The sequence below is a fragment of the Seriola dumerili genome, unplaced genomic scaffold, assembly GCF_002260705.1.
Source record: "Seriola dumerili isolate Sdu_G_001 unplaced genomic scaffold, Sdu_1.0 BDQW01000088.1, whole genome shotgun sequence".
In the NCBI taxonomy this organism is placed as follows: Eukaryota; Metazoa; Chordata; class Actinopteri; order Carangiformes; family Carangidae; genus Seriola; species Seriola dumerili.
Window position 1 is genome coordinate 4,485,513 of NW_019174343.1, and position 18,747 is coordinate 4,504,259.

The 18,747-nt window shown below is 41.7% G+C and overlaps 4 non-coding genes across 4 annotated transcripts; 1 reads left to right on the forward strand and 3 right to left on the reverse strand.

Moving 5' to 3' along the window:
* Positions 1-211: 211 nt before the first annotated feature.
* On the reverse strand, positions 212-283 carry trnap-cgg. Its single transcript has one exon. It is a non-coding gene; the product is annotated as a tRNA-Pro (tRNA).
* Positions 284-6,217: 5,934 nt separating this feature from the next.
* trnaf-gaa lies at positions 6,218-6,290 on the forward strand. The gene has a single exon. It is a non-coding gene; the product is annotated as a tRNA-Phe (tRNA).
* Positions 6,291-8,105: 1,815 nt separating this feature from the next.
* trnaf-gaa lies at positions 8,106-8,178 on the reverse strand. Its single transcript has one exon. It is a non-coding gene; the product is annotated as a tRNA-Phe (tRNA).
* Positions 8,179-8,802: 624 nt separating this feature from the next.
* Positions 8,803-8,875, reverse strand: trnaf-gaa. Its single transcript has one exon. It is a non-coding gene; the product is annotated as a tRNA-Phe (tRNA).
* Between the last annotated feature and the right edge of the window lie 9,872 nt (positions 8,876-18,747).

Consider the following 18,747-nt stretch of genomic DNA (forward strand, 5'->3'; position numbering starts at 1 on the left):
GAGTAATGCCGGCTTTTATATCCTGTGGACTGGCCAGGTCCCCCCAGGTGTGGCAAGCCCCACCTACGACCTGTAGGAAAGGACAAGACAACACAACACAAAAGAAACCAACACAAAACCCAACAGCAGGCCATCACACTTTGACATATTGTAAATCTCCCCTGACATACTTAAGCTATCATGTGGAGATGTCCTATTTATTGCAAACAACGGGCTCGTCCGGGAGTTGAACCCGGGACCTCTCACACCCGAAGCGAGAATCATCCCCCTAGACCAACGAGCCACGTATGGTAGAAAAACACTGTCAAGAGAGATCTCATAAACCCTGCTTATATACAGTGTTTCGCTTACATATAGAAGTCAAAACTCGTTATACCATCAAGGTTGGGACTACAACACAATAAGGCTGCAATTCACTTAATTTCATACTATGAGAACAGTTAAAGGGCAAGACATCCAACCCCACCTTTCGTCTGACCATGTTGCTAATGGCCATTACTGTAATAATCCAAACAACGGGCTGGTCTGGGATTTGAACCCGAGACTTCTTGCACCCTAAGTGAGAATCATACTGCTAGACCTTATGACAGAAAATTACTGTTGAGAGATCTTAGTAACCCTGCTTATTTACAGTCTTCAGCTTGAATGTAAAAATAAATCAACACCAATGCACCAAAGATTGAAGCTGTTCTGGTGGCCCAATACCTCACTAAGATAGTTAGTCAGTTTCTGGTTTCATTTCCCACCCCTCTGTATATGTTTATGGTATGTATGTGGTATTTGGATTCTACATACTGTAGTATCCAAATACCACAATCAAGCAAGAACTGCTTTGACATATTTACAGATATTTCTTTTGACACCATTGCTGTATTATTCCTAACAAGGGGCTCGTCACTGCTCGTGCACTGCTGTGAGATAGCAAAAGAGAGGGGAGGTGGAGAGAGAAAAAGAAAGAAAGAAAGAAAAAGACGGAGTGCAGAAGGAAAGAGAACATAGCATGATGCTAATACAGTTCCTCATGCTGCCCACCAGGTACCCATAAGCCCAGGAAGGGGGTCCCACAGGACCAAGCAAGAGGGGACGCCCTACCTAGACAGCTCTGTCAAATAATCAGCCAAAAACTTTGGTGTATCAGCTGGTTGTCATAGGATTGTTGCTCTGGTAACACTCTATCACGCCCCTCAATCCATATGGAAATAAACCCTGGGAATCCATCGTAAACACATTTTGTACCAATATAGACAGACAACTGACAAGGGGTTCATTTTAATATATACATTTTTTCATAATCCCATGCCTTACATACAGATGGGGGTTGCCACAGTGTGTAGGTGCAATTGATGGATCACCCATCCCCATTTTTGAACCAGACAAATACCACACAGGGTATTTCTGGCATGGCATTTGATCCCCCCGCAGGCTGTTGTGGATGGAAGGGGTCTGTTTTTGTCTGAATGACAAAGCCTGCGTTATACCAGTGCGCTGAGCTTGTCAGGGTTGCGGGGTCAGCGTCTCTTTTCCTCTTTCCTAAGTGGAAAAATAAAATCAAAACACACAACACAGTTTGAAGCGGTGGTAGATATTTTCATAACCAGGCCAAATGATCTATACCTCATTGTTTGTGCGACTCAGCCAGAGACATGGGATGAGGGCTGCTGGTGCTCGCAGGGAAAACACTCTCATCTCCACAGCCTGCAGTTCGGTGTGTCCACCACAGCTTCATCTGAAATACATGTTGAAAAAAATAAACCCTTACATCTGGTCTCACTGCCACGACATTAACACAGCAGGGACTTATGGGGTCAGAAACATAACCAATTGCAGGGTTGTGGTCGGGGATAACAGGCAAAGCAGCAGAGATAGGTGGAGGTGCCGGACGAGGGAACAACTGCCTCTGAGTTGTGGACTCCCTCTTGACCACATCCTGTCCTGCTGTACTGTGAGGCAAATGGTACTTTTTTTTTTAATTTACTCAAAAAAACACAAACAGAAAAAACTAAATAGTTGCATGACACTAATATCAAACCAATTCTACACCAATAATCGAAGTGACCCTCAAACAATATCAGCCAAAAGTACTGTTATTATACACGAACTTCAGCCACACATAGCATTCAGTGTTAATACAGCACTGCCAGACAGGCAAGTGGTACAGAAGCTGGGGGCCCGGGCATGGGGGTGCAACAGTGGGGCATACCTGAATAGGTGGGAGAGGCGCAGGAGCAACAGGAATAGAGGAAGGGAAGTTGACCCCTTGCAGCAGAATGCTACAGTCCTGCCTCTTCAGTCTCTTATTGTGCCACTGAATGAGTGTTGTACAACTACAGAGTAGTGCTCTGCATTACTGTGTCAATACCCAGGACCAGCTGCCTGATCTTCCTGTGGTTGGTGACAATCAGAGTCCATCTTGTCAGTGCGTAACTGCCTTGCTTTTTGGAGGCTCTTGTGAATGCTACACAGCTTGACACAGACGGACTCTACCAGACGACTACAGCCTGGCCACTGGGCTGGGGATCCTGAAGACGCCAAGGAACAACGTGTTGTGCTCTCCACACCTGGTGTAAACTCAGGTCTCTTGAGTTAAACAGTTAAAAATATTTACCTTCTTTTTAGAGTCCATTTTTAGGATACTGCCAAAGGTGGATGTTATGCCGGCTTTGATGTGGTCCAGCCTGCTGAGAATGTCTCGTCCATAAACAGCCAGCATCCACCTGTGTGAAGGAATATCTACTGGCTCAGGTGGTTCATGGAACTTGACAGGGAGCGGGCTTGGCCGGGCAGCAAAGTCAGCACATGCCCCAAGGTACTGGCAGAGGCGCTTAAGCCACTCCTCGCTGTGGTTTTCGCTCAGCTGTCTGACCAAGCGAGTGGGACTGTTACCGAGGGCCCTCTCCCTCAGAAAACGAATCCCCCGCATATCACAAGCGTATCTGTATTAAGCAAAGGGAAAGAGAGAAAGAAGGGGACAAATATTAAAACTAGCTCATCTGTAGTGGGCTCAATGACAAACATCTGTGACCTAGGCTAAATTATCTCAGTATACTCACTTTTGAGTCAGGATCAGTCTGAACTTCAGCCTGTGTGCCAAATCCAGTTGGTCCAAGACTGCTGGTGGAAAAGTAATTTGTTTTGCGACCAACTGCACCGCACCAGAGAGTCTCTGTTATCATCAGGTAATACCTGTCGACATCCAGAATGTGGCGGGCTCTCTTGCGGGCTCCGTAGCTTGTGAGCTGTACACAGGACAGGACAGCCTGACCTTCCATAGGTGGTATGGCATCCACAAGAGAAGGCGGTGTGTGAATTGGGGGGGGGGCTGTTGATTGGGGGCCTGGTGATAAATGAGGGCTGGCTCTGGTGGATCATACCACAGTTTTAGGTCAGTGCGCAGCCGCTGGTGCTTCCAGAGAGCTGCTGAGATCCATTTCTGATCTTGATCTGGTATGGTCTTCATCAGCTTTGTGGGCAGCCAACCACACTCTGACACAGGAGCAGTCTCCACATCTTCAGCCAGTGGCAGAGTATCAGGTGCAGGCTGGGCTGAAGGAACAGCCACAGATGGAGCAGCAGAGGTCACAGGGGCGAGAGGAGCAGAGGAGGTACCAGAGGAGATACAGGAGGACACGGCAGATGACACTAAAGTAAATATATAGACATGATTACAAGCCACTCATGATGAATGCTTGTTTCAAGTGTAGTTAAATATCAATGTGAAGAAAACAACTTAATTTAGTTTCATACAGCTGTGGCAGTGGCCGGTGGAATGGAGGAATTTGAGTCGGTTGAAGGCGCAGGAGAAGGAGGAAGTGAAAGAGGAGAGGCAGTCTGAACTAACATCCTGGGAATGCGGGCAGGGGACGGTGTCCTCCTCGCCATCGCACTTGTGACAGTGCTGGATGACTCAGACGTTCCACTGACGGGCAGAGAGAATAAGAGCACACTTTACAACATTATAATAAAATAATCTATCATTATTAGGTATTGCAGTAAATAGGACCAGATCATTTAACATATCTTTGTTGAATGAAAATCCCACTATAGTTACCCAGGCATGAAAAATAACAGTGTGTACATTGCAAAATCAAATTCAAACTGTGTCACTCTCCTTACGTTACCTTAGTTGCATGCTTCCCAGCCAAACTCAGGTTTGGCTTTAAAGCGGCACCATGAGAGCCACCAAACCGTGGCTTTGTAAACTGACAAAAAGAAAAAGATAACCTTAAGTGGAGTCCTGTACATTCTGTATAGTTAAATCATTATATATTCTTTATATATATCATTATATATATAATCATATTATATTATATTATATCTATATTAATCATATAAATATCAGCATAAGTAAATCCTCATCACTTACCGATGTCAAAGTCAAAATGGGCTTTTGAGGTGTCCGTCCAGGCGTTACGGTGGGTGACAAAGAAGATGTTGATGCAGGTGAGGGTCCTGGTTGTGGTGTCCCCAAAGATGACACAGGGACAGAGCTGGAAGGCTCACAGAGGTTCACAGACAAGAAAGTGAAATTTTACAGAATACAACACCAACACCTCATAACTTTATGAGAGACTTCTGGTACCTTGTTCTATGGAAACCACAGTTACAGGTCTGTGTCCCTTCAAACAGAGACATTTGTCCTCTCAGCTGCATCGGACATTTCTCAATCTGTAACATTGTTTGACACAGTGAATCATAAAAATGTGTCTCCTTTTAATATGACATAGCTTTGTGTTTTATGACAATGTGCACATGACTTTGTCCAACTTTACCTTCAGATACAGATCATGGCACTTTTTCTGGCATGGTGCCGGCCTGTTCCCTGCCTCAGAGGTCCAGACCCCCGAGGCAGCAAACCTACGCAGGCGGGACATCTACTCATCATCACCCATAGCTCTGTGCCTTTTCTGTTTGGAAGCCATCTGCCATTAATCGAGAAAGAAAAGTTATGTGTGCACCAAACCAGCTTAGGTTTATAATAATTCAGTTCATTATACAACATAACCATATCAATGTGCACAGTTTTAACTCACTATTACAAGAACACCTGCATACAAATAGCATTTGTAAAGAAGCAAATTCTAACACATTCCAGGCTCAGTGTATAATAACGTAGTATGCCATAAGGTGCAGCACCTGAATACAATACATATCTCATTCATACTGTATGCTGAAACCACATAAGAATATCCTCTAACATTATACTGATGTTATACTGTACTGTTAGCAGAACGGAGGTACCACAGTAACGTTATGATTATATATTGTGGTCGGGGAAAAAAAAAACAAACATGCGAACTCATCTTACTTCTGAGCTTTAAAACCGGTGCACAAAAAGGAGATTATACATGGCGGTATGAGAAGCTAAATGTAAGGCTAATTTAGCTTATGACGAGCGTAACACGATAGTAAATCAAAGCAATTTTATCTTTATCAACAGACACTGTGACCATATGCAATGCTAGTGATTGATATTGATATAAACAGGTCAGAAACAATGTCAAACTCTAAAAGATAGTTTAAAACCCTATTTAAAATATAACTTTAACGTCGATGTCATAATTGTTTCTCTGTATATGTGTTTCTCTCTGTAATAAATACATAATACCTACCGAGCTAGCTAGTTGAGTAAATACAATAATATAACCAGTATCTTACCTTTTTGTGGTGAATTAAAACTGAAGTTCAACACTTGACGTCTTCCGAACAATTTGAGTCTCTCGAGAGAAAATGAAAACGGACTTTCTGCGGCTGCGCAAGTAATTTTTGGAAAAGGGCCATCGTGATTGGCTGTCAGCAAAGATGGAAATGGTGAGCCGCGATTGGTCCGCTGCGGTAAATTTTGGAAATGGGCCACAGTGATTGGCTGTCAGCAAAGATGGAGAAAGATGGAAATAAGGAGAGGTGATTGGACGAGATTATACAGTCTATTCATCCAATTTCGGCACTCTAGCTTACAAATACGGATGCTAAGGGGTGCAAAACATGGGAACTTTTAAGTAAACTGTAGTTACAAAAAACAGATACCAGTGAGGGAACCATGGATTCAATTATTTTGCATGTGCCAAGTGTAACTCTCCCGTAGAGCAAGGCTGTTTATTAATATCCACTCAATATTTTGAATCAAAGTGATAGTGGGCAACTCTTGTGGTTTGTGAACTGTTTACTGAAAAATTCCCATGTTTTGCACCCCTTAGCTTCCGTAGTTACAGGCTAGAGTGCCGAAATAGCTCAGTTGGGAGAGCGTTAGACTGAAGATCTAAAGGTCCCTGGTTCGATCCCGGGTTTCGGCAGCTGATGTGCTTTCTTTCCACAAAGCATTGCTCTGATGGTTAGAGTTGTTGATTTATATTAGTGAGGGGAGTTGTAAATTATATGGTGGCCCTAAGCCCTAAACTGCAAAATAAAGTGCAACACTCCCATATCAACAATATAAAGAGTGAGAAAATAAAGCTCTCTGGTTCAATCCACGGATACCAGTGAAGTCACAATGTTTGGCACAGAACTGCGACCCTTGTCATCTCTGCAACCTATCTTCCACTTGGCAGGTCAAAGCTGCACTGCAGAGACGATCCATGTCCTCCATTGAAAAAGAGATCCTCAAGCATGCTATTGCATGTAGAAGTCATGTTCCTGGAAGATCCTTAAAATATCTTTATTATCTTACATGTAGTTTTTGATATTCAAGGTCTAAAAATGTCTGGAATTGTAGGAGTTAAGGCATTAAATTTGATTTGAGCTGGGGCAGAGTGAATGAGTGTAATTCAGTTTATTTTATTTTATTTTTGTGTGAGTGTGTGTGTTTTGGTATTTTATATCCGACAACAATTATCATTTGTGGAATGTCCTCCGTGTTTAATCTTAACTCAGTGCATCTTGCACTACGCTTGGTAGGTAGCAGTAGTGGCGCCTTGTGTGGCTATGGAATTTTAACCTAGAAGAAAAAGGAGAAGCTTCTGACTTTAAGGGCTGTGCTGGGAAGAAGGAAACAAAGATCTAACAAAACAGTGGATAACAAGAACGGAGAAGGAAAAAATTCGAAGGAGATGGTGAGGAGTTGCGGGTGGCGAGGAAAACGGAAAACCGAGGTCAAGAAAGCTGCGGAGAAGATCAAGAAAATAATGAAAAGGACACTATGAGTAAGCAATGGGTAAATGCAAATTCAAAACGGCTGAAACCATCCAAAAATCCATGTGAGGCATGATGTGAACTTTGCTGGTTTTTGCAACAAGTTGCTGCTCTTGTCCGATGAGCAAGCACAAGTCCAAACATGCAACATAACAGAGGACACCATTATCACTCAGAGACTTGACTCAGAGAAAATCTCTACAAGATGTGTGCGAGTCTCCACACAGATGCAGAACAAGCAGGAAATACTGCGGGGACCAAAATGGCAACACTGATAACAAAATCAAACACACTAAGGAGAAGAGCAAAGGAAAAGTGAGTAGTTGCTGGTTCTAGATAGTTGAATTGATAAGAAAGCGGCTGAGCTGTGGCGTATGTCATGAAAGACAGATGGTGCTTATACTTGATGAGGAATGAGAAATTGTCTAACATGATAAATTGTCAAGTTGTCTTTACTGTTCCATCTCATGTTTGACAGTATTTAGTGGGTTGCTTGATGGAGTTTGTTTGTTTGTTATTGCATCGTTTATTTCTCGCATCTTTTTCAATTTCCATAAAACTCATAACTGGGTATTCAGTAGTCTAATTTGTTGTATTCTTTTGCGGTAGCAATGGTATTTGTTTTTCCTTAAAGAGGTATTAAAAAGGTCTAAAAAGTCATTAAATTTGTATTTAAAAATGTGCAGATACCCTGAGCAATACAATGTGACAAAACACACAATTCCCAGGGATACACGCATCCCAGGGTGATGAATTAAACAACTGAATAACAAGAGCTATTTTCCTACCTGTACCAGAACTTTGAGGTGAGAAGACCAAAGTGCTGTTTATGAAAATTATTATTTTCCCATTCTTTATATTGTTGATATGGGAGTGTTGCACTTTCTTTACTTTGAGGGCCAATTAGAACTCCCCTGACTAATACAAATCAACAGCTCTAACCATTAGAGCAATGCTTCGTGGAGAGACAGCACATCAACTGCCGAAACCCGGGATCGAACCAGGGACCTTTAGATCTTCAGTCTAACGCTCTCCCAGCTGAGCTATTTCGGCACTTTAGTGTGCAAATACGGAAGCTAAGGAGTGCAAAACATGGGAATTTTTTTTTGATAAAAGAAGCCCCATAGTAAGTGCATTTGAGGGAAATGCCCCCACGACTGCTGATTCTGCATCTATGACTGCAGTATCTGAATGGGATCCACCAGGTGGCCGTTCCCCTTTCACTGCTGCACACCATCAATAAGATAGGGAGATAAAAAGAGACAACCTGTCTGCCTCATCTGTAGCGTCCTCTACCCCATGTCACAGAAGCCCAAGTGGAGGAACACATTACTGGCCAGGAGGTAAAGATGAGGAACAAGACAGATGAGCTTCAAACCTGTCAATCCTCTTTGACAGACTCAGAAGGGCAGTCAGAATTTGAAGCTGTATATCTGAACTGCCTACATCGGTGGCTGAAACAGACCGCTTAGGATCCTGAATTTCCTCTCTGTGACGTATCTCCCACTTGGCAGGTCACATGCTGCACTGCAGAGATGATCCATGTCAGAAGAGGCGAACCATGGATTAACATTCCACTTTGTGCGTAGCAGTGTCAACAGACAAGGGCCTAAGGGTGATAAAAGGCAAAAGCTCTAACCCTTAAGGTAATGCGACAAGTAAAAAGAGCCAACTAACTGCCGAAACCCGGGATCGAACCAGGGACCTTTAGATCTTCAGTCTAACGCTCTCCCAACTGAGCTATTTCGGCACTTTAACTTGCAGATATGGAAGCTAACCGGTGCGAAACATGGGAACTTTTTAGTCAAAATTTCACAAACCACAAGAGTTGCCCACTATCGTTAGATCGTTTGATTCAAAATACTGAGTGGCTATTCAGAAAGCACCTTGCTCTACCTTAGAGTGATATGTGGCACATGTAAACTAATTATATCCATGGGTCTGTCACTGGTGTCTTTTTGTTATAACCACAGAAGAAGTAGCAATGTGTGACAATGAATTCCAGGGGGAACCATGTCACATATTGTAAGTACTATTTATGAAAACTATTGTTTTCTCATCTCTTTCTTTAAATGTGTTTTGCAGTTCAGGGCCACCATATTGATTAGAACTATCCAGACTAATACAAATGAGCAGCTCTAACCACTAAGTCAATGCCCCATTGAAAGACAGCACATCAGCCGCTGAATCCCGGGTTCAAAGCAGGGACCTTTACATGTTCAGTCTAGCGCTCTCCCATCTGAGCTATTTCACCATGAAAGTTACCCTACGGAGGCTACGAGCTGCGAAAGACAATAACCTTTCTAAGCATGGAGAACTAGAGACACTGCCTAGATGACCCACAGGGGTTGGATCAGATATTAGGAGTTGCAGTCAAACTAGTTTTAAAGAAAGAAGCCCTAACAACTGATGATTCTGTATCTATATGTGCAGTATGTGGATGGGGGTCCACCACGTGGCTGCCCACCTTTCACTGCTGCACACCATCAAAAAGATAGGGAGAGACATAAAGAGAGTACGTCTGCCTCATCTTCAGTTCGCAAAACCTGCAGGAGATTTTTGCATATACCTTGTCATTGAAGGTTGTTGTTTCCAATTCTCTCTAGATTTTTTTCTTCTGTAACTTGATGTTACTGTGCTGAAGCACAATGAAAACAAGAAGGGGCATTCTGAGGGCTAGGTTTAGACCATTGTACCTGCAGTCCTGCAAAGGCCCCTACTTCCTGGGGAACGTCCCAGCTATAGATTTGTACCAATCATATTCTTTTTAGACTGTCCACTGCTAACACCAATACTAACAAACAACCATGCAGAAAAAGCAAACAGCAAATAAATGTTAGAAGTCTGTTCAATAATTAACAACATAGAACAGAGTATTCTCATGTCCTTAACACTCGTTTTTGTACGTACATTTGGTTGTTTCCAGTGCAATCTATTATACAACTGCCTCTATGAGATGACAGAGACAGCACACACACTGGCACACACACAGAAACACACAGCCACGCGCACTACCCTCCATCACATGAAGCTCTCAGACTGTCAGGATCACTGAGGTCGTCTCATTCAGCCAATTGAGATTTTCCCTGCAGTGTGAAACAGATGGGGGAGTTTCCCCTTTGGATTGAACAACACAGTGAGAGATGAAGCGCCACAGAATAGCCCTGCTCTCAGCAGGAGGATAGAACACACCTCCTCCTGCCTTTCAGGCCTGCTGAGACCTCTATTCTCTCCCAACAGCTGCACCACCTCCAGTACAGACAGGAGGGATATTTTCAGTAACAGTACCTCTCCCCTGCATCTCTGGTATTTGCTTTGGCTCAGGGTGAAATTAAAGCAGCAAAGATGCAGTCTCCAATTTTACATTCAGCTTTTGTATTTACTATTGCCATTCAAAAACATCCATTGTAACTGCCACCAGTGAAAATTCACAATTAATTCAGATTTGTGAGCTGGTAGATTGTCATCTTTGGTGTCTCATGCTAACACTAACCATACATTATGCTGAGATATTGTAGGCTCTATACTTGCATCCATGAACGGACTACACCTCACCTGAAATAAAGAGCACTTCCCTTGATGTCAGAAGGAGCTATTTTATGTTTTATAAAACATAATATTAAGTGGCACTACATCACACAGCATAGACCGTATGTTTAATAAGTAATGTGATTATTTAAATTACATCACTTATATAAGTGGTGTAATTTATTAATTATATCTAGGAGCTATATTGATCACAAAAGGAGATTTGTCTAGTTCAACTCAGCAAGTGAAAACTATGATCGTTGTCCTTCATGCACAGCACAATACAGTGTCAAGAAAATATTTTTAGGGGTTACAAATCAGGAAAAGTACAGACAAACTCACTGCTGTCCTGCCAATCAGACACCAGACTGAAAATCCAAGAATCTGTTCATCACTGGCTGGACACGTGTTTAACTTTACCCAGCCTGAACACAAATATTTGGCCCAACATCGACATCTTGGCCGTGAGATACAATGGACCGATAGTTCTGGAAAGAGTCTGGCTAAGTCTGGGCCAAGAGATATGGCTGAAGCGCGGCAGCTGGTGGCCAACAACCCACAACTAAGCATGAAGTACACCACAAGTGCCAGACTCAGCTCATTACCATTTCTGGTATTTTTTAATTTCCTGCCACTTCCATGACAACCCCTCCATCAGATGCAGGATATAATCAGGATGCATGACTGCTCTTTTATTAAAAGACACATAATTTAAACAGCATGAGTACTCGCATTCTCATGGACACACAGGACGGAATAAACCAGCAAGCATGAAGCAAGAGCCCAGAAAAACAGTAAAATAATATTAAAAGTTCATAAACTGCAGCAGTTAAAGTTCTCTAAAGAGGCTCCTGTGGCCTTGTTACAGAAACTTCCTAACTTGTAGATCCTATCTTAGGGTAAGGGTTAGGACCTGATTTAGGAAAAAAGCTATTACACATGAATAGATCCTAATCAATGTTCCAATTGTGTAAATGTGTAAAAAGTGTATTACACAAGCTTCCTACTTCCCAAAGTCTTATATAAACTCTCCTGACTTCAAGAGAACTCTTACAGTGTCCTGAATTTCACTTTTCCATCACTTAGCTGGCTTGTTTTATCCATATGGCTGCTCTTTTATTGCTTTTACACAACGAAATGTCAACAGGGGAACTTAATTAATGGGGAGGTTTTTGACAGACCCAAATGTTGTAATGTGGTTAGATGACAAAAGCCTTGGTAGTAGATAAATGCTACTCTGATCTAACTATGACCAGCTTTGGAGAGGCCAATTGGGCAACATATAGCTCTCCTAGTTGTAGTGCAACTGACAAAAGCATTTCGTTTTTCTGCGTAAGTTTATTTTCCAGAATGAAGTGGCCATTTTTTTTACATTTCACTGAGAAACATTTCAATGAGAAACTAATGGGTTACAAAAATACCTCAGCAAGATCAGATGAGAAAAGTAATGTTGGTTGCCAGATAAAATGATCAAAATCATGTTAGTGTCCTGGAAATATCCAGTATGCCAACTTTAACCTACAGGAGTTTTCTGCTTGCTCATGTTAGCCCCATGTTGTGCTGCTGTGCAGAGGAAATTAATTCCGTATGACTGGAAACTGTCTCTGAACACCCTTTAGCACAGAAACCAACCAGGCAGTACCATCTGTCAGGCAGCCACAGGGTACATTACAGAATATGCACTCAAAGATACTTGGGGAAGGTACAAAACGATGAAATTTATGATATTACTGATGTACTTTATAAAATGTCTGACAGAAAGCATCAGTGCTGAACAGAGCTATATTACCAGTGCCAATATTCAGCTGAAAGCTTTACAAAGCCCTGCTGCTACACCTGCCAAGCTTGCAAGACAGTAGCAGACTCAAAAGTCATGGTAATGTCTTAAGTAGTGAATCCTTGATATCAGATAGAAATAAAAACAGACATAGTCAACAACTGTCTAATTTCCCAGCTGAAATGACAGTTACTGACAGATTTAACTAATGCTAAAAGAGGTAATTTTGCTGTTGCTACATTGCCAACGTTAGCATTAACAGCTGTCTACTTACCAGTCTAGAAGAAACATTGTGAGTTCAGCATCAAACTTCATTCCTTTACTCGTCAAGAGCTGTCTCCAGAGGTGGAAAGCAATGTCAGTGTTAACTCTTGTCTCTATCCCTTCTAACTAAAGTTAGCATGCTAACCAGCTAGCCCTGGTCCAGCCAGCCCGTCTCATCACTTTCCTATACTGAGTCACTAGTGTCCAGTCAGACATGAAGAAGTAGTGCTGCTCAGAGGGTGTACTATAACCTCCTGTATTGTAATTGCAATGATGGTTGAAACTTGAACGTGAAAACTTAGCTCTGCTCTGATTGCTAACGTTACTCTAAACTCTGACATAGTGAATTAGTAGTATCTGAGACTGGGACTCTAACAATTTAACAATCTATCTAAAAAATCTGCTAATGGGTAATTGTTTTGTAATCAGTGTCACCTTACAGCCAACAGACCTTGACAGAAGACATTTTAGCTGTCTCATAAATCCAGGCTGCATCCTTTGGAGGATGTAATTTACAAAGGTATGGGACTTCATAGCCATCAAAGACTGCAGGCCCAACAAAAATGAGACTTGAGGTTTTAAGGCCTGTGGTTTTAACAGTTACACCATCAGCTGTTGAATTGGGCTGAAACACAATACTTACATTTAAAAGTGTCATCCTCACGCTCTCTGTTGGTGTTGTTTGCTTTCGTTACTGGTGCTTGATGAATCTTGGGATAGGTTGGGCCACAAAGGATCCACCTGTGCTATCCTTTGTGGACCAGGAAAAAAAGGCTGCATCTTTCTGCCACATTTGAAGAAGCCTTCGAAATGGGGCAGTTGTGCTGCTGTGATGCAATCGGTCTTCAAGTGCTACCTTAAAAGTATGCGGTCCCTGAATTGGGACACAGCTTTTGAGTTATCAAAGCAGGTAAAGCACAGGTGAAACAACTTTAGTTAAGGATGGCTCAACTGCACAATACCAGCACCCAGGAACTAGCTCATCTAAAGTGAATGAAGTTGTTTTAATGTTATCAGTTTCACCATGGCCAAAATGCCTACTGTGAAAAAGGTTCTGCTGATACGCAATGTCACCTTGTTCATTATCTCGGATTTTGCTCTTGCTCCTTCAACTAAAAAGGGACGAATTAGGTGTGTGTGTGTGTGTGTGTGTGTGTGTGTGTGTGTGTGTGTGTGTGTGTGTATGGTTGTGTGAAAGCCCAGATCAACCAACAAGTCAATTTTCATAATGAATAATGCAATGCTGGCTTTAGAAACACAGAGATGAAAGGAGAATGAGTGCTGAGTGTTGGGGTTCAGACAGATGGCTGCAAAGAAAGAAAGAACAAAGGGGTGAATTAATAGTAAGAAGGCCGCTGTGATTTGGTTTCTCTGCTGTACACTGTTTTGATATGTTAACAGTTCCATTACATTGAGTTTGCAAGCAGATGATACTGAGCAAGCTGTTTGATTGCAGTGTTGTCTGCCCCTGTGAATTCCAGACACACTGACAGATAAGCGAAATGAGAAAGACAGATGGATAGATAGAGGCAAGAATGCCACAGGGCACGCCAAGCAGACAGCTAACACGCAACACAAAAGTGAGGGTTTCTCACTGAATACCACACACTCATGTAATTTACTGACTAGGTTTTTAGTAGTATAGTCAGTTCATGAAGTACGACCAAACAAGAGACAACATGAAGATAAAAGGCTTCTGTATGGAAAAATACAATGATATATAAAATTATATCAGGAGCGTTTGATCCAACAGTCAGCTCCATGAGGTGGAAAAAACAGACAGACATCTTGCTGGGAAGTCATCCGGAAAGTCTGACAGACCGCCCAGACAGACAAGCAGGTGGGTCCTGGTACAGTAGTTTAACTCAGAGAGACAGTGAGGTGAGGTGAGGAGTTTTCTCCCTCAGTACAACTTCTGTAATTGGAGTGAGTTGAGTTGAATAACGAACTTTTCCCTTTCCTCTGTCAGACAGCACATGGAGCACAGATAATTATCCCTGCTGCACATGGAGACACATGCACACACTAGTCCCTGCATCAGTGCTAGAAATTACCTTAGACAGTATGTGATGTTGAGGGGACTGCTAAGTCCTGCTAGCTGGACCTACAGGCTTCAATGTTAGTTACATCAAACAATACAAGTGTTTTGGTATTTTAGAGGGTTAGTGGTGTTAGAATTTGTCCTGGCTGTTGCTAAGGGAAAGATAATGGAGTCTAAAGTTAAAAAAGGTTTTTCCCCTGGGGAGTGAAATGTGCTCTGTAAATTTCACGGCAATCTGCAGGATAAGGTTTTTAGCATGTACAAGCTAAAAATATGACTTGTGTGTGACACTGCAGGAAAGGTAGGAGATAAGGGGATCACCAAAAAACATTAGGAGTTGTTCTCCTGGAACCGTGAATATCTAGTCAGAATTTCTAACCCATATGGTTTGCAGCTAAGTACCTTAAAGGAACCAATGTGCCTCTGGAAAGTGTGTATCTATCTATCTATCTATCTATCTTGATTCTTCACAGAGGACAGCAGGTGTAGTCCGCTTGAGTTCACAGCAGTTAACCAGGATTTCTCCCAGATGTGGTTGTGTCTGTTACTCTGCAGTTGTATTTCCAATGGTTTTCCTGCTGCTATTACACACTACTGAGGAAATACAGGTACCCACGTGGTGAGGTGGTACAGTAATCAAACCAAATAAAGTTCATCTCTACAGAACAGTAGAAGACAATGTAAGTGAACCCTATGGAATTATCTGATTTTACTGTAGGCAAGTCTTCCTCTGATCTTCATCTAAGCTACAATAATGAATAAACACAATTAATCTTCACTAACAACACACAAACAACTGTATTGTTCAAATCCGTATTGAATACATCATTCAAATATTTAGTGTAGGTTTGAAAAAGATTCTGTACCTTTAGGCACAAGGTCACTAATAGGTGGACTGTGGATCCCGATTCCAGACCCTATAACCTGTAAATATTGAGATTTATTAAATGTTGATAGAGCGTTTCTAATCTTACCTGTGCAGCTTTTCTGGCCTTCGTGGCACTGGTCATGTGATGCTACTCAGCCAATTACTGCAATTCGAGTTAGAGAGTGAGATACACACGGGGAGAGGCTAGTCAAGAGACAATAGTCAGGCATAGATCTTCAAGTCATCTTGAAGAGTTCAGATATTCAAGTCCACACTTAGACAAACTGTCTTTAAATGGAGATGATGGGGCAATGAGTCCACAAGCACACCACAGAATGGCCAATGAGGTAAAAGAAGCGCAGTGTAGCAGCTAAAGGCACCGTTGAGCTGGGTAACATCTCTGTTCATGAGTCCACCACACGCAAATCATAGTGCATGATTTTACGGAGCATTGTGTCATGGCAGGACTACTCAAAACAAGTGAATGAGTCATATAAGCTCTCATTATCTATTAAATGTGCTTTTCTTGCCCAAAACCTTGTTATGTTGTCCACCTTCTCCAGAGTCTTTAATGCCATCTAGACCACTGTCTACCATCTAAGACACTACTAGTAGTTTTCTGGTCACATTCTGATCCTTCAGTTATTTAAATCCCACCTGGATTTAAAGTACATCTTAAAGTTTTAAAGTTTTTTTCTGCATCAAGAGCTTTGCCTTTTTTCTCTTCTTTTTTAAATTGGCGCAGCAAACCAACCAACATATGGGTCTATTTGGAAACCAATGCGATGACAGAAAAAATGGAAGCCATCAGGAGATGTGCTAATGTAATGTCAGCTACAGGTAGGTACTGGTATTCTCATTTGACCCCATTGTTTTAGCCTATATTTGTTTACATATATACAAATCGGCACCATTAAAAGTATCCCTATTAGCATATTCATGTTTGCAATCCATGTACAGAAAACTAAACTCCGCTGAAGAAAAATAGGAGGTTTCTCAGGCAAGTTCTGTTTTCTAAGTGGATTTATGGATCTGTAGTCACATTGAACATCTGAGATAATGGCATCTGTGGCACTGGTAAGTTTAAAGATTGCCACTCGCTGCAAACTTAAGCTGGCTGTGTGTTGCTGTTATGTAACTATTTTACAAGTTTAATTCTCAAGAATGGTGTTGATAATAATTTGCACCCTCTTTTACATTTCCCTTTGTCACTACAGAATATTTAACTGCAGCTTCCTACAGAAGGCTGCTGAAGTGTTTGTGTGCTGGTTGACAAGGCACAGGCTGTGTTGTTTCTTCAGGGCTCTACCTCGTCCAGGAGATTTGACATTAATTAGGCTTGCTGACACTAATTACCACCATCCACTGGCGGGACCAAGAGTTCTCTGGACGTCTGGCAGGGTGTTTTTGACTCAGGGCTTTCAAGGACAGACGTCTGCTGCAGATGGAGGTGGGAGGGAGTGCTGATTAAAAGAAACACTGTGAAGAGGGAAGGTTTGCCTGGGGGTGAAGGGTTTATAGAGATGAGTATAGAGATATAGAGAGAGTGTTGCTGTAAAGAGTAATTGAAGACACAAATGGCCTTTATTTATATACAAGCAATGGTAAAAACTACTCTCTTTAGACATCTGTCTGAATTAATTTGGTTTTTGTTGTACTTTATTGTGTCCTAATTAACCAGTAGTGTGTGACACATTAATTCAATCCATGTCATTTTTCAGGCGACACAGAGGCTGAGGTAGCAGCTCCTACAAACACTTTAATTTAAAGGTGCCTAGATAGTTTTCTTGTTTCTTGTTTCCAGTGGAGCTGGTTAAGGTGGAGCAGCAGTTTGTTATCCACATTGAGGCTGTGCGCTGTGTGAGGGACAAAATAAGAAAGATATTCTGTTGCTCCTAACGTTCTCTCTGAAACTGACTGTAAATAAGCACATTACCGCAGGCTATGATACATTTATTTTTGACACTTGTAACACTTAAACTAATTTTAGGCTCAGATTTCTATAAATAAAGTAAAATGTTTAATATCTGTTTAAAATCATAGAACAATTCATAAGAAATTTCATGTGTAGGTAAGTTAAACAAATGCATAATGAGGTTCAGGCTATATGGAGGAGAAAAAGATTACAGAGCAAGTACAAAAACTGCCCCTACCAAAGTTAAAACCCAAACTTCACCTTTGCCAATCTGAATTCCTGAACAAATTAGATATGTGTCAGTGATTCGGAGGTTTGGAACCAGGCTACAAATAATTACTGTTGGCACTTGAGAAGTTACTAAGGAGTCTTAAGCTTTTCCATCTGACTAAGAGTACTGTAATATATTAAAATATCTGAAGATAATCTTCAAATTCCAACTTTCATTGATTCATTTCAGACTTTTGGAGAGAAAAAATACCCTTGACATCTTTTCATTCTGTGTGTGAAATTCAAGGCTTTCGTTAAGAAAACTTTTTTTTAATTCTGTTATTTTTGATTAATCCTCAGTAGTAAAAATTCTCTCAGGAAAACCTTTGTCAAGTTGTAGGTTGAACCTCTGTAACAAGGGTTGTACCTGTGAGGAGACCTTCAAGAGGATCTGACTATTTTTATTCTATTTTTTATTCCGTCCTGCACCTACATCAATCTCTCAGATTACATCTCTGACAGATTAATCACTGCACTGACATGCCACTGATGTGACAGCAGTATGCTGTTATAATTTCTATCCATAGGTGTGAGACATGCTTTATGAAATATTGTTGTAAATGGCCGTTTGAACACATGAAGTGTAATATAGAGAAAATGGAGACAAATGTCTTCAACTTTCAGAAAATTAAAGGTTTGTTTCTCTAAACACCTTGTAATGAGTAACTGATTCCATTTCCATTACACGTTTCATCATGTGTTTATACTCAGTGGAGTGTGTGTTTGTCAGTGCATGAAGTGTGTGTCACTGTTCAAGTTGCCAAGTATATTTTTGCATGGCTTTAAAGCTCCTGCATCCCTCCATATACAGTGTAGTTAACCTCCACCCACAGCACCTCTTGTGGGTTATTTTTTCCACTTTGAGCTCCTGCCAGCTCTGCACTCATCTGCACTCGTCTTCTAGCAGGTGAGAGCCGTGGAGAAGAAGTGGGGGCAAGCAACACAAACAGATGGAGCTG